Raw genomic sequence first — 14,501 nt, 5'->3', positions numbered from 1 at the left:
AAACACATATCCCAAACCAAAAGACCAACCATTATAGTGTCTAAAAATTACCATAAGTCATAGTAGCTAGTCAAGGTCTTTCTTAAAGTATAGGTAATGTTGTATAACATTGTATCTTTGATGTCTTTTAACAACCGTATCCGTGTCTTCTAAGGGGTCTCTTAGGGCTTATTTAAAACCTACTAAACTCACTAACTAGCAGGATGTCCAGCCATGTGTTACTTATTTAAAACCTACTAAACTCACTAACTAACAGGATGTCCAGCCATGTGTTACACAAGATGGTAATACTCCATACCAACCTCATATATGGTAACTCATCCATATATGGAGAAGTGTCAACTCTCCCATCAGCCTCCATTGGGGTACCAATTACCTTGCATTCAATCATGCGGAATGTCTTCAACACCTCCTAGCATATTTTCCTAAGAGATAGAGATGTTATCTAGTTGTTACTAGACTTAGATAACCAAACAAAAATGCATGAGCCCAAATCTCGATGCTTTTGTGAGATTTTCAAAATGATTTATCCATGAAGATGAGGTTGTTCACATAAAGAGAACATATGGTGTCTATGCCAGGTCTTGTTGTGGGGGTTTGAGTTACGAAGACATGACAACCTCTAATGACCTACAACCATATGGTGTCTATACTAGGTCTTGTTGGGTATTTCATCTACTAAGACATGACAACCTTCTCATAAAGGGGGGCTTTGAAAACATAGCTAGTCATAAATACCTAAGTACTTGCACATAGAGGGGGGAGCATTGATTTCCCAATTGATAAGTACTCAAAGGACCTCATTTCTATCCCTAGTACTACCATGGCTTTCTTACTTGTGAGAAAAACATTTGCTATTTATCCCTTAAACATCTTCTTTTTCTAAAAACATGTGTGTGTAGATTCTAAACCTTGGTGGCTTTGGGGGTCTCAAAGTGAGCGTAGTGATATAGTAAATGTTTATGTCATGTCTAGTGTGTTGCATCACGATTAAGAAATTATTTATAAAGCTAACGATCATAGTATACATGATATTCATATTTCTTGCCACCTTAATGAGATAAAGTGAAATGTGTTGGGGCAATTGGGATCCTTTACTATGGTCAACTTAATTTCAACTCCAAGTGTGAGGTTAACTAGCTTTAAGACCTCAAAAGACTTAATAGGTTTGTACTTCCATTATGGGTAATTCAAGCTATCAAGTCTTCGTTCCATGCCAAATGAAACTAGATTATAATTTTACAAGACCATTGGTTGGATCATTCATTGGTGGATTTGGATGTGCCCTTTCTTCAAATTTGTCAAAGTTAACTTGTAAAGTAATTTGGTTCAAAGCTTAATCTCTGCTATACTGCATAAGAAAACACGCATTGTGGCATTAAATAACTCACACTCATAAATGTAGATTAACACATAACTTACATAATAGAAGAGAATAACACTTGGTTGTATCTACTAAATCTATCTATAAAGGGATGCAATTTATGGGCTATGATTACATTCAAGATTGCTTCATTAATAAATAATCCTCTTTTGTTTAAATTCAATCTTTTATAATCAACACAAACTCTCAATATACCAAATCTATTTCAAAGAAATAAAATTAAAGGGACAAAATGAAACCATTTTTAGATTTTTTTAATTGCATAATTGTATTTCTACTTCCAAAGTTTTGTTTTGGGTTTGTTTGGAGGATCTCTATGTAAAAACCCACTATAGCATGATGATGTGCATTTAAGGGGTGTCTGAAAAAAAAATACCCCTATGTATGTAATTTTTATAACTCCATAAGAAACCCATAAGAAAAGAAAACCCTTTCTCTTGAGCTCATGCTATACATTACATATTATTTAGCCCTTCGGACTCCTTTTCCTGGACAGTGGTGCCGTTTGTTTTAGTTTAAGCCCTTTTTGGGGACTTTGCTTTTTCTACTTTCACTTTTTTGTACTTGTTTATTATCTCATTCTACTTCTTCATTGATTTTTCTATTATTTTATCCTCTTTTATTATCTTTTAGACCCTTTTTAATTATCTTACTCTACTTCTTCATTGCTTTTTCTATTCTTTTTGTCCTCTTTTTTCATTATCTTTGAGACATTATTTTTTCCTCCATTTTTCACTCTCACTTCATTTCTTCCTATCCAAATTCATATGGTTATTGCTTGTTTTTTGTGATAAGGTGAATAATATAACTTCTAATAACATGTTTTTTGGTAGGCTCTGCACTTGTGGGATTTTGGATCTCACATTAATGCCTCATAATGCTTGGACATTTAATTCTCCTATGCTCTCCTTGCTTACAAAATAACAACGCTTCATTGGACATGTTTTTCTAAAGTTTTATATATGTTCCTCCTTGGTAATAACATTCATTTTTTTATTAAATTATCCTTGATTACTACATGGTCAAGGACTACTTGGACCAATTAGTGGTATGGTTCACTATTGTAACTAGCCTTGGACCACTTTTTGCCATCTTGCTTCTCTTTTATAGAAAACATCATGTGTTATGATGATTGATGATGCTCCTCTTTTTCCATGTTGTTCACCTTTTGTGTAGAAATATTCATATGTGTTGTGATTGATGATGTCAACATTGTTGATTCAAATAATAATGCTATACATGCTCTTCATTCATACAATATGTACACCACTAAATATTGACAAAATATGACTTTTATTGTTTCTTATACTATCAATTCTTTTCCTCTTTTATCTTTTCCTTCTTATTAGCACCCTAACCAATGTAAAACTATGATCATTTAATTTTAAAGTTTGGTTAAGGTATTAAAGACGTTAATCCCTTCTTAAACTTTTTAAGGCCCTTCTCAAAGTATGATGGGGCAAAAAGTTTTCAATAAGTAGTGAGTTAGAGTTCAAATTACTGCTAATAGATTTTAAAAATAACTCTACATACCCTTGGAGTCATTGTAATATTTTGAATAGATTGATCACATCATCTTTGTTTGTCATGTGCTTCTTTAAGATGATATTTTTCATATATAATAAGCAAGGTTGTTGTTTAATTATCATTGACATAAACCAATAAAAAGTCCTTTTAGTTGAAATTAGAAGGAAAGAACATTTATGTTTTAGAATTTGAACCTCTATCAGCCAAAAAAGCATTTTAGAATGCCTTCTAAATGAGGATATTTGTAATGAGCTATCGGGCATCATTTTTTGAGTTCATATGCAATAGATGTTTAAATATAAGACTGAATATGTAGAAGGAGTCACTATAGTATTTTTGGAGCTAATACTTTGTTAATAGACACTATAGTGTAGTTGGTTGGGTATAAAAGAAGAGATGCCAAAAAGATAAGATTTGAAAGTTGTGTGGTGTTTTTTAACAAAATTAAATAGATATGGACGGTATGGACTCTAGAACATAGGAGTGAAAGGTGTGTAAAGTCCATTTTGGGTTAGCTAGATATTTTCAACCACTCGTGACAGTAGTAATAAGTGTCATGAAAAGGCACTCTAAAATTTGTGACATTTATGATGAGAAAGCTTACCATGATCTAGCTCAATTAGTTAACTTGTGTATATTTTGAATAGATTGATCATATCATCTTTGTTTATCATGTGCTTCTTTAAGATGATCTTTTTCATGTATAATAAGAAAGGTTGTTGTTAATTGTCATCATAAACCAATGAAAAGTCCTTTTAATCAAAATTAGAAGGAAATAAAATTAATATATCTTAGAATTTGAACCTTTATAAGCTAAATAAGTATTTTAGAATGCCTTGTAATGAGGATATTTATAATGAGCTATTGGGCATCATTTTTTGAGTTCATATGCAATAGATATTTAACTATGACATAGACTATGTAGAAGGAGTCACTGCAGTACTTTTGAAGCTAAAGCTTTGGTAATAGTCATTGTAGCACGGTTGGTTGGATACAAAATAAGAGAGGCCAAAAAGATAATATTTGAAATTTGTGATGTTTTTTTTTATAACATCTAAGAGATATGGAGGGTATAGACTCTAGTTTTAAAAAGACGTAGGAGGGAAAGGTAGATGCTCTCCACTACACGTGAGAGTAGTAATAAGTGTCATGAAAAGGCACTCTAAAATTTGTAATGTTTATGAGAAAGCTGGGCATGACCTAGCTCAATTAGTTAACTTATGAGTTTGGGAAACCAAGTGTGAATAAGGGCCACTTGTAAATAAACCATTTTCTCATAATGAAAGGATACAATACCCCTTTGGGCTAATTGAGTTCTCTAGTTAATTATTTGCTCTTTACTTTTGTTTGTTTGTGTGTGTGTGTGTGTGTGTGTGTGAGAGAGAGAAAGAGAGAGAGAGAGTTAAGGGTCGAAGCTAGATTAATTCTAGTACATGTTCCTATCTATGCTTAGTGTGAGAGAGAAAGAGGAGAGTGCATCTCTGCATAGGAGGTGATTCCTTGGTGACAGCTTGGAAGAGAGAGGAATTAGCAACTTCTAGTCGAGTTTGGATGGCTTCAAGAGACACAAGCTCAGAGACAAGGTAAGTTTCCCACGATGATTTTTGCTTGCTTTTTGATGCATACTTAAATAGATTTGACTGTAGGCTTCCCTCTTCAATTAGATTCTTCTTCCCCTACTTTTTATGAGAAAGAACCATCGTGAAGGACAATCTCTTCTTACCTTCATCTAGGCATTGAGAAATCTCCCTTCGCTCCTTTGGCAAGGAGCATTCTAGTGTAACAATGGAGTGATGATGTAACACTAGCTAGTGCACCCATATTAGAAAGTTACATATTGCACCTCTAAGGTAAAACCTAATAACAAATGCTTCAGTAAGGCTAAGGTAAGTCTTGACTTGAAGAACATATTTGCTACCAGGGATAAGCCTAGGACTTAGCTTCATTTTTTGTCCATTCCAGCTATTGGAAACACCTAATATTTCCCGATGTTGAGATGAGAAGGTTACACTCTAAAAAACATATAGTTTTGGAGCATTGGATGTGTTTTTTTTTGTGTTTGATTTTAATTGAGTTTATTTTGCATTAAGACATTCTATTTCATCCATTGGTAGGGCAAAATCCTAATTTTTGGTGATTTGCATGAAATTGGAGCCCAAGAGGCTTAGATTTCATTGCTTTGATCCAAGAATTAGCTTAGCAATTGTGAATAGGAGTGGAGTCCACTCTAAAAACATGAGCATTGAACACCATAAGGTTGGAGTGTAATTATCAATTTTTATTCATACATTTCATAATTTTTCATAGTTTATTCATGCATTATTAAATTGGTAGAGCAAAAGCATACAAAATCATCTAAAAGCAATGAAAAAACACTTAATTAGCTACATTACAACCAGTAACTATGATTAACACCCTTAATCACATCCCATCAAGTCCAAAGAATTATAAAAACCACTAAAAACTAGGGTCGAGTCCACGGACAAAAAGACGTGAACTTGGACATGTGAGCTTGTAGACGTGAGTTGTGAGCTTGGACATATAAGTCGTGAGCCTGGACACGTGAGCTATTAGCCTGGACACATGAACCTACATTGGTGAGTCTAAAGGTAGGTATAGCTAATATAGTACAGATCAATTATTATAGCTATGAAGACCTGCATGGACACACCTACCCATGTCCTTGGAAGATATTCTTATCATGTAATCTGTATTAGCTATAAATTCCAAGGAAAATTCTTGGTCTTCATAATTATTAGCGAATTATGTACACTTATTACCCACCCAATAAGTGCACAACAACCTTGCCATATGTCCCGTTCCTAGATTTTTGTGCCCTAGATAGGCCTATTTTCACTACGCAAGTACGTGAGCTGAGTTCATAGAAAAAAGGCATGATCCTACATACATGAGCTTGTAAACACGAACCTAGACACATGAGCTAATAGACTTAAGCTAGAAGGTATGAACCTGGAGACACGAGAACTTGGAGACATCAACCTGCATATGTGAGCAAATAGACATGAGCCTAGAGAAGTGAACCTGCATACGTGAGTCCAGACATGTAAACCTATATAGACGTGAGCCTAGAGACATGAGTCTAGAGGCATGAACTTGGACACATGAGCTTAGAACCACCCAAATTAAAAAAAAAAACTTGTCTAAAACAATTCTCAGACCTGATTCAGAAACCCCAGGGACCTTTGATAAAAACCCAATCTAGACTAATTGTTGGAAACGAGAATACAATCAGTTGTAGCACATCAAATGAGACCTCCTCAATTGATCCCACCAAATGACTAGCACTCATTAGAGTGATCTTGAGTGAAGAAGGCTAGACACCTTTGGATCAACCTTAAGCGAGGAGCTTTGGAAGAAATGAGCCAACAAACATAGACATAAGTGGAGGAACAGTGGAACATCTAGAAACAAGAGCCGCCACAGTCCTCCAAATTCTAAATTCACCAACTAGCTCTATAATAACACCTTAAATTTTATGAAGAAGGCATTCAATTGCCCTATCTTTTGGTGTAGGTCTAGTGAAGGAGCATAAGCAAGACTAGGAACCTTAAGGTTTACTCCGATAGGAATCAAACCATGTCAAGTGCCACAATCTCAACATTGGTTTCAATCTACGGTTGGATCTATCCTAAGCCGACCATGACTAGCAAACAATCCAACAACTCTTGTACATCAATCATCGAGACATGTCTCTTTTGCCATACTACCTAGGATAAATGTTCCAAAATACACCCAACAGTAAGCGTATATAGCTTAAGAAGCAAGAGTTCCACTCTCCATAGGAGCCCACTATAGAAATAGGGAACATGGGAAGGGGTAAGGAACCAATGTCAAGGGAACCATAAGGGCATTCACAAAACAACCGCAAAGCCAAGTTGATGGAGGACAAGTGCCCTTGGAGACCACACAACCTAGCCCCATAGGGCAAGAGATCTTGGAGACCACACAACCTAGCCCCATAGGGCAAGAGATCTCGTGCCCTGAAATAGAGGGCTTCGTGTCACCACTCATTTACATTCTGCTGCCACATGAATATGCAGAAGACATTTTGAGGATGGCATTTGAAATGGGAAGGGGTTTTGTAAACAACACAGAACCTAAAGGCTCAGAGTTGGGTAAAACCAGCGAATCCACACAACTCAAGAATGATGACTAAGCGTGATGGAACTGGAAATCCCATTCAATACCTAGAGAAGTTCGGTCAAATTTGTGAGGCTAGTGAGACAGATTGATAATGCCACCAAGATCTACTCATTTGGATTTTTACCTTGAAGGTAAGGTAGGCAAGTGGTTTAGGTCTCATTAAACCCACTTAAAAAGGCCAACTATGAAGTCTTGAGACACACTTTCACACCCACAATGGAGCCAAATGGAGCCCTATTGCATAGATATATAACCTCATGCAGGAGGAGGAGGGAGAAATGATGTGGGACTATTTTACTAGAACCAAGTATCTCCACATGAGATGCAACAATCGTAAAAGATTGGATGACTTATCACTCATCGATCAATTTATGATTGGACTTAAGAGAAAGAGGCCGCATGACCATCTCTATAGGGCTAGGCACTATGTCTTTGATGACTACTGTTAGGCAATAGACCTAGTAGACAACCTACAAGACAAGGATGTAGAAGTCATCCACACAAACCAAGAGATAAGGGGTGTATCGGCCACTAACGATGCCCAACCATAGCACTAGCTAGAGTCCTACTTTAGGACATGAGGATGGATGAGTTGGCTAAGAATTGTTAAATCGTTTCATGGTTCATGGTAGAGAATAGCTGAGCTTTGCAAGATAGAGAGAAGGAGAGGAGAATGCAAGGGCCTTACTAGTTTGCACCTTAAGTCACTTTTGGTAAAGTAAGTCTCTCTTCTGGAGAGCTAGGGTCCTCAACCTTGCCAAAGACTAGTCTCGGTTCGATTAAAATGGTGAGCTTCCGATATGGTGGATGAGGGACCAAGGAAGCGGCCTATGAGTGAAGTGCTAGGTCACCTCTACAAGGATCTTAGAGGGTGTTGACCATATGGTGCTCGGGCTCTGGGTTACCGATGATACCCACGCGTGCGTCGGGGAAGAGATTGGAACAAGGAGTAAGAGTTGTTTTTTGAATTCGGGCAATACATGGAATGATGGGGAAGGGTCATAAGAATTTAGTAGGGACTCTTTGTCCTTGGACATCTTGCCTATATGTCGATGAACCACACTGTGGACAATCGTGAAGAGTGGTGTACTCTTGCCCGAAAGAGAATACAATTCTTCGGACAAGTATAGTGTGTGTTATAGTCCATCCCTATGGAGTGCAACATTTATTTTGCTCGTGCATGGTCCGAAGGCATCTCATTGTCTTGTGGTAGAATTTGATCCTTCAATAAATTATATGATATAACATAATGAATAGTAAAGGAGAAAGACAAGACATGCATTCAAGCATGTGAAACATAGAGAGGGGAAGGGACACATGCCCTATAAGTTTTGAAACGCTCGTATCACATACCTCATAAGTTTTTTGAAATGCTCATTGTGCAAATTCTTCAATGTTAGGTGACTTGGTACTTGCATGGGCACAACGTTTTCTCCTCTAAATTGATAAAAATTGAAATGTTCATAACACTCACGGGCTCCATGTATGTTGAATATGTATGCAAATTTGGGTTTAAATGAGGGGAAAGTGGGGCTTCTTTTATAGTTCATACATGACCTAGTCGGTATATTCTAATTTAAAATGGAAAGGTGTCGGGCCGCAAAAAAAATTAAATTTTGAATGAGAATTTGCATGTAAAAGTGAGCTGAAGCGGGCATTGAAATAAGCATCGCAAACACAATTTTCAATTTCGACGCTATTATCAACACGAATTTTGATAGAAGTACAGATTTTTTAACTCCTATTTTTACTCTGGGAAATTTTTAGTAAAACCATGCCATCTCACTTATAGCGTTTTCGCTGTTTTTTGCAAGTTGCAGAGGAAGTCCCAATTTTTCATGTATTCTCTTCTCTCACCTCCCCCATCCCTAAAACTGAAACCTAAGCCCTTTCCTCAACTCTTGCTTCTGATTTTGTGTGTGTGTGTGTGTGTGTGTGTGTGTGTGTGTGTGTGTGTGTGTGTGTGTGTGGTCTTTCTTCATTGCTAACATGCTATGTTTTGTTTGTTTTGTAGCTTCTTGGTGTCATGTTGTAAACCCTAAACCCTTGAGACTCCAAGTAGTAGGTAGCCCTTCTCCTTTTCCCTTGCTTTTGATTATATGTGTGTGTGGTGTGGGGTGTGTATGGGTCTTTCAAAATATCTAGCATGTTGTGTTTTGTTTGTTTTGAAGGCTTACAAGTTCTCCTTGGTCTATAATGTTGTGAACCCTAAACCCTTAAGACGCAAGATTTCTTTGCCTTTACTTTTGATTATATGTCTTGTTTGTGTTTATGAATCATTTTCTCTTGAGGCACAAGCTCTCTCTTGGTCTCTCCCACTCAAGCCCTCCCTCAAGACTCCAATTAGCTTACAATCTCTCCGGTAAGTGCCCTAATGTCATTGTCTTTGGGTTTTTTTACAAGCATCTTCTTGATTTTGATGTTGCCCATGCTCCTCTCCTTATTAGAGTCGTGGCATAAGCATGGCCAAGTTGATGCCCCATGCTTATGTGCTACAAACCTAAACCCTAAACACTGGCGCCTTTACATAATCATTCTTTGTATGGACCAACGCCAAACCCTGAGGCCACCGATGATTAGGTTCAGCCTTGCATCCAAGGAACTATGTACAAGAGCAATGCCTTTAAATACTTTTTTGTCGGCTCCATGAGCATATTTTGTAAACATATATAAATAGACACTATGCAACTTCTTCTTAGTAATAAAAATTCATGTTTTGTGACGTTTGAGTACAGATGTAAGCAGTCTTTAATATTGGCATAGTGGTGCATTTAGTTGGTAGGGTTGCACTTGGATGCACCATTATGCCAAAAAAATTTAAAACTTGCATTCAACAAGCAAGACTACACCTGGATGTACCATTATGCAAAAAAAATTTAGAACCTGCATCTGGCGAAGTATTAGTTAAAATAGTCGTCGTCGATATATGCGTTGAAATACACGTCAATATAGTGATCAAAATACGCGTCAAATTAAAGCGTCAAAAAAACTATCACACAAGATACTATATTATTTTAACTACTTGAACGACACATATTTTGACGTTTATTTATTTGTTATTTTCGGCGAGTATTTCGATGGTTTCATATTGACGCTTGCGGATTTTTTTTTGCATGTTCATTTTCGTAAAAAAAAACATCGCAATTACACCCACCAATAATAGTGATAAACATGGCAAAGGGAAAAATTGGTTGTACAGAGAGACCTACGGGAGATTGAAAAATTAAGTTGAACTTTGCCATACCAAAAGGTATGGGAGTATGTGTACTTGAAACCAACCTTCTCACCACACACAAACTAAGCAAGAATAGAGAAGGGCTTCTTTAACAAATAGAGATGGAGGCCAAAAGTTTTCTTCTTCCTCTTCTCTCTAACTCTTCTAACCTTGCAAATGAGGATAACAAAGCATATATGTAAAAGGGGCTCCCTAGTTTTGTAAGATTCCTCCCCAGCCCCTCAAGATGTCCAGTTTCTTCCCCTATAATCAATCCCCCTTTTCAGAATAATAAAAGATCTTATTTTTACCTATTTTGACCTAGAGAGAGAAAATATTCTAGAGAGAGATAATTTAGTTTTTAGATATCTTTGGATGGAAAATATCCCTTCTTATTAAAATAAATTTTCCCAAAATAGAAGTTTAAAAAGAAATTCATAAGGTGCATTAGAAATAAATTATAATGTGCACAAAAGACCTTAGCCTAAGGGTCCAGATTTTCTAAAAAAGTATGGATTATGGTCCAATTAAGGTTCGTGTGGACCAATAAGATTAATCCAAATGTAGGAAGGAGATAAATTGAAGAATAAAAGAAAAACCCCTCAAAAATGAGTAAATGCTCACATAAGATGAAGAGTGGACTAAGGACCAAAGAAAACAATTAAAAAACTGAATTTTGATACCTCAGAGTGGGGATCTCCCCTCATGAAGTAGGCACCTTTTCTCTCATTATTACCCTCAATTTTTAATCAATAAAATGAGATATTTTCATCTCTCCTCTCTCCTGTTTTAAAACTAGATCCAAAAAGTAAGCTGAACTGACCCAAAAATGGTAAAAAATTGACCAAACTGATCTGAAAAATTCTAGAATCAGTTTGCTTGGTTAGAGGCTCACTTTTTCTTATAAATAGAAGCCACTCTTGCTTCAAACAAGAGTAGAACCCTCAATCCCTCCACCCAAAGGAGAGTTTACAAGCTCCATGTAAGCTAATTTTCTTACTTTGTTTATGAATTTTAATGAAAAATCTATGGTTTTCTTAATTTTTATGTTTTACAAATGATTGAATTAAATTCAAATGTTATGCCTTTGATAAAAAGAGCACCCCCTTCTCTTCTTTACATTCCAACCTTTCTTAATCCTAGAAAGATTAACTAAGTGATTAATTAAACTCTTCTTTATTATTTACTCTCTTGAATTTAGAAAATTGTGTAGATTAGAGTTCTATAATTCTAAACATATTCACCTATGAATATGCATGGATATCACTGATATTAATTATTAAATTTGATTTCTATGCATAGAAAGATGCATAAAGAAATTTTTTAAATTATAAAAGTGTTATTCTTATTAAATTTGATTTCTAAGCATAGAAAGATGCATAAAGGAATTTTTTTAATTATAAAAGTGTTATTCTTATTAAATTTGATTTCTATGCATAGAGAGATGCATAAAGGAGTTTTTTTAATTATAAAAGTCTTCTTCTTATTAAAATTGATTTCTATGCACATAGAAAGATGCATAAAGGAAATTTTTTATTATAAAAGTGTTATTCTTATTAAAATTGATTTCTATGCATAGAAAGATGCATAAAGGAATTTTTTTATTATAAAAGTGTTATTCTTATTAAAATTGATTTCTATGCATAGAAAGATACATAAAGGAATTTTTTATTATTATAAAAGTGTTATTCTTATTAAATTTGATTTTTATGCATAGAAAGATGCATAAAGAAATTTTTTAAATTATAAAAGCGTTATTCTTATAAAAATTAATTTTTATGCATAAATAGATGCATAAAGAAATTTCTTTTATTTTAAAAGTGTTATTCCTATTAAATTTGATTTTATGCATAAAAGGATTTTTTTATAAAAGTGTTATTCTCATTGAAGTTGATTTTTATGCATAAATATTCACACGGATTGTAAAAAGAAAATTTAGGAAATCTACCGAGATCGAAATATTCAGATAAATGATTAATTTATTCCTCATTGGAATTGGTAACTAGTTTAGAAATCAGTTAAGTGAATATTCAAAGAAAGAAATTCAGTAAAATAGTAACTGAATTATCAAACCTTTTCGAGAAAGATAGTTCGAGAAAAATCTTATCCGACTCGAACCTTGAATCAAGCTATGACCAAGACCAAACTCTTTCGTCAGTTTCGAGGAAAGAAAGTGTGCCGCCCAGTTTAGAAAAATACACTCAAAACTCTCGCCAAATTTGAAACTAAGTTTGAGACCCTTCGAATTGATATGTGGATCAAGGTTATAGAATTCGAGGAATTCTGGTATGAAATTTTGAATTTCGATCAAGAAGTTTTGGGGATATTGATTCAAGAAATACTCCTTGTATTCAAATGAAAATCAAACTGAAAACTTGCATAGAAACCCTATTTTCTTAAAGGACTGTCTTACGCCACAATGCTGGAGGGAGCATTTGGTATATGTTTTTCTAAGGAAAGTTCGGTTGCAACAGCTGGCAAGGAGTATTCAAAGGACGGCTCACGCGGCAAAGCATGCCTAGGCCTTGACCAGCCTCGATATGGTTGAAAAATGGTGTGCTTCCGCCGGTATGATGGGTGAGGGCCGAGGAAGTGGTCCCTAAGTGAAGTGCCAGGACACCTAAGGAGGATCCTAGAGGGTTCTGACCAGGAGATGCACGGGCTTGCGGTGCCTAGGACACCCATGCGTATGTCATGGAAGATATGTATGATGGACGAAATGATTATTGTAATTTGTTACTGGATCTCATTTTGCTGACCAGTTAGTCTCAATGGAGAGTCCAGAGTGATACAGTTTTTTGCGAAACAAGGGATTGGATAAAATTTTCTGAGTTATGACATCTGTAACCAATATCTGTTTGTCAATGGATTATTTTATATGTTATTGCTATACTCCATGCTATCAAGAAATGGCACCATTACTTATATGGGAGTCATTTTTATGTGAGAAGTGATCATAGGGTGCTGAAGTATTTCCTCACACAACCCAATTTGTCTCCTAAGCAAAGAAGGTGGGTAGCAACACTACAAAACTATGATTTTGAAATCACATACACAAAGGGCAAAGAAAATGTGGTTGCCGATTCCTTGTCTCGTATGTGGGCCTGCTCATTGTATACTATTTCTGAGGTGCATAAAGATTGGATCATGGAGATACAAGAAGAGTACTTGTTTGATGAAGAAACCTCACAAATAGTGCAGAAATTACAGCAAGGTGTATGTGAAGAGTTACCCCATTATGAGCTGAAAAATGGTCTCCTCTACTACAAAGGAAAAGTCTACTTGGTTCCTACTTCATCATTTATCAAGAAGATCATGGAAGAGATGCATTGTACTCCTATGGCTGGTCATTTGGGTGTCTACAAAACCTTTGATGCAATAAGGAAAAGTTTCTTTTGGAAGGGGATGTGGAAGAGCATTCATGCTTATGTAAGTGGGTGCCGGTCATGTCAATTGAACAAGGATCCTACACATAAACCGGGAGGTTTGCTTCAGCCATTGCCCATTCCCGAAGGCAAATGGAGTCATATATCAATGGATTTCATTACTAACCTTCCTCACACAAAGAAAGGGTGGGACAGCTTGTATGTTGTGGTGGATAGATTGACCAAAGTGGCCCATTTCATTCCTTCCAAGGTCACATATTCAGCCCAAAATGTTGCCAAGCAATTTGTTGATGGGGTTTTCAAGTTGCATGGTATGCCATCACAAATTGTGAGTGATCGCGATGTCAAATTCATGAGCACTTTTTGGAGAACATTGTTTGAATATATGGGAACCAAGCTTACTCCAAGCACCGCCTATCATCCCGAAACCGATGGTCAAACAGAAAGAGTAAACAAATGGGTGGAAACATATCTACGCCACTATTGTCATGATACTCAAAGCACATGGGATGATTGGTTACCTTTGGCTGAGTTTGCTTACAACTCAACATATCATGTGAGCATTGGCATGTCACCCTTTGAGGCTTTATATGGTTACAAGGTCAATTTGCCTATGTTGGTGGGTACATATGAGACTTCTAACCATAATGCCAAGGAGGAAGCTGAAAGGATGCAAGCTTTGTTGCAACAATGCAAAAGTAATTTGAAGGTTGCACAAGAGAAAATGAGACAATATGCCAATGTTCATCGAAGACCATTGGAATTCAAAGTGGGAGATTGGGTTATTTTGAGAATACCAAAGTCAAGATATGCGTCTTTGAAGGGA

This window comes from Cibotium barometz, chromosome 3 (assembly GCF_041138505.1).
Source record: "Cibotium barometz isolate CiBa-2024 chromosome 3, ASM4113850v1, whole genome shotgun sequence".
Taxonomy (NCBI): Eukaryota; Viridiplantae; Streptophyta; class Polypodiopsida; order Cyatheales; family Cibotiaceae; genus Cibotium; species Cibotium barometz.
This window is presented reverse-complemented; position numbering follows the sequence as displayed.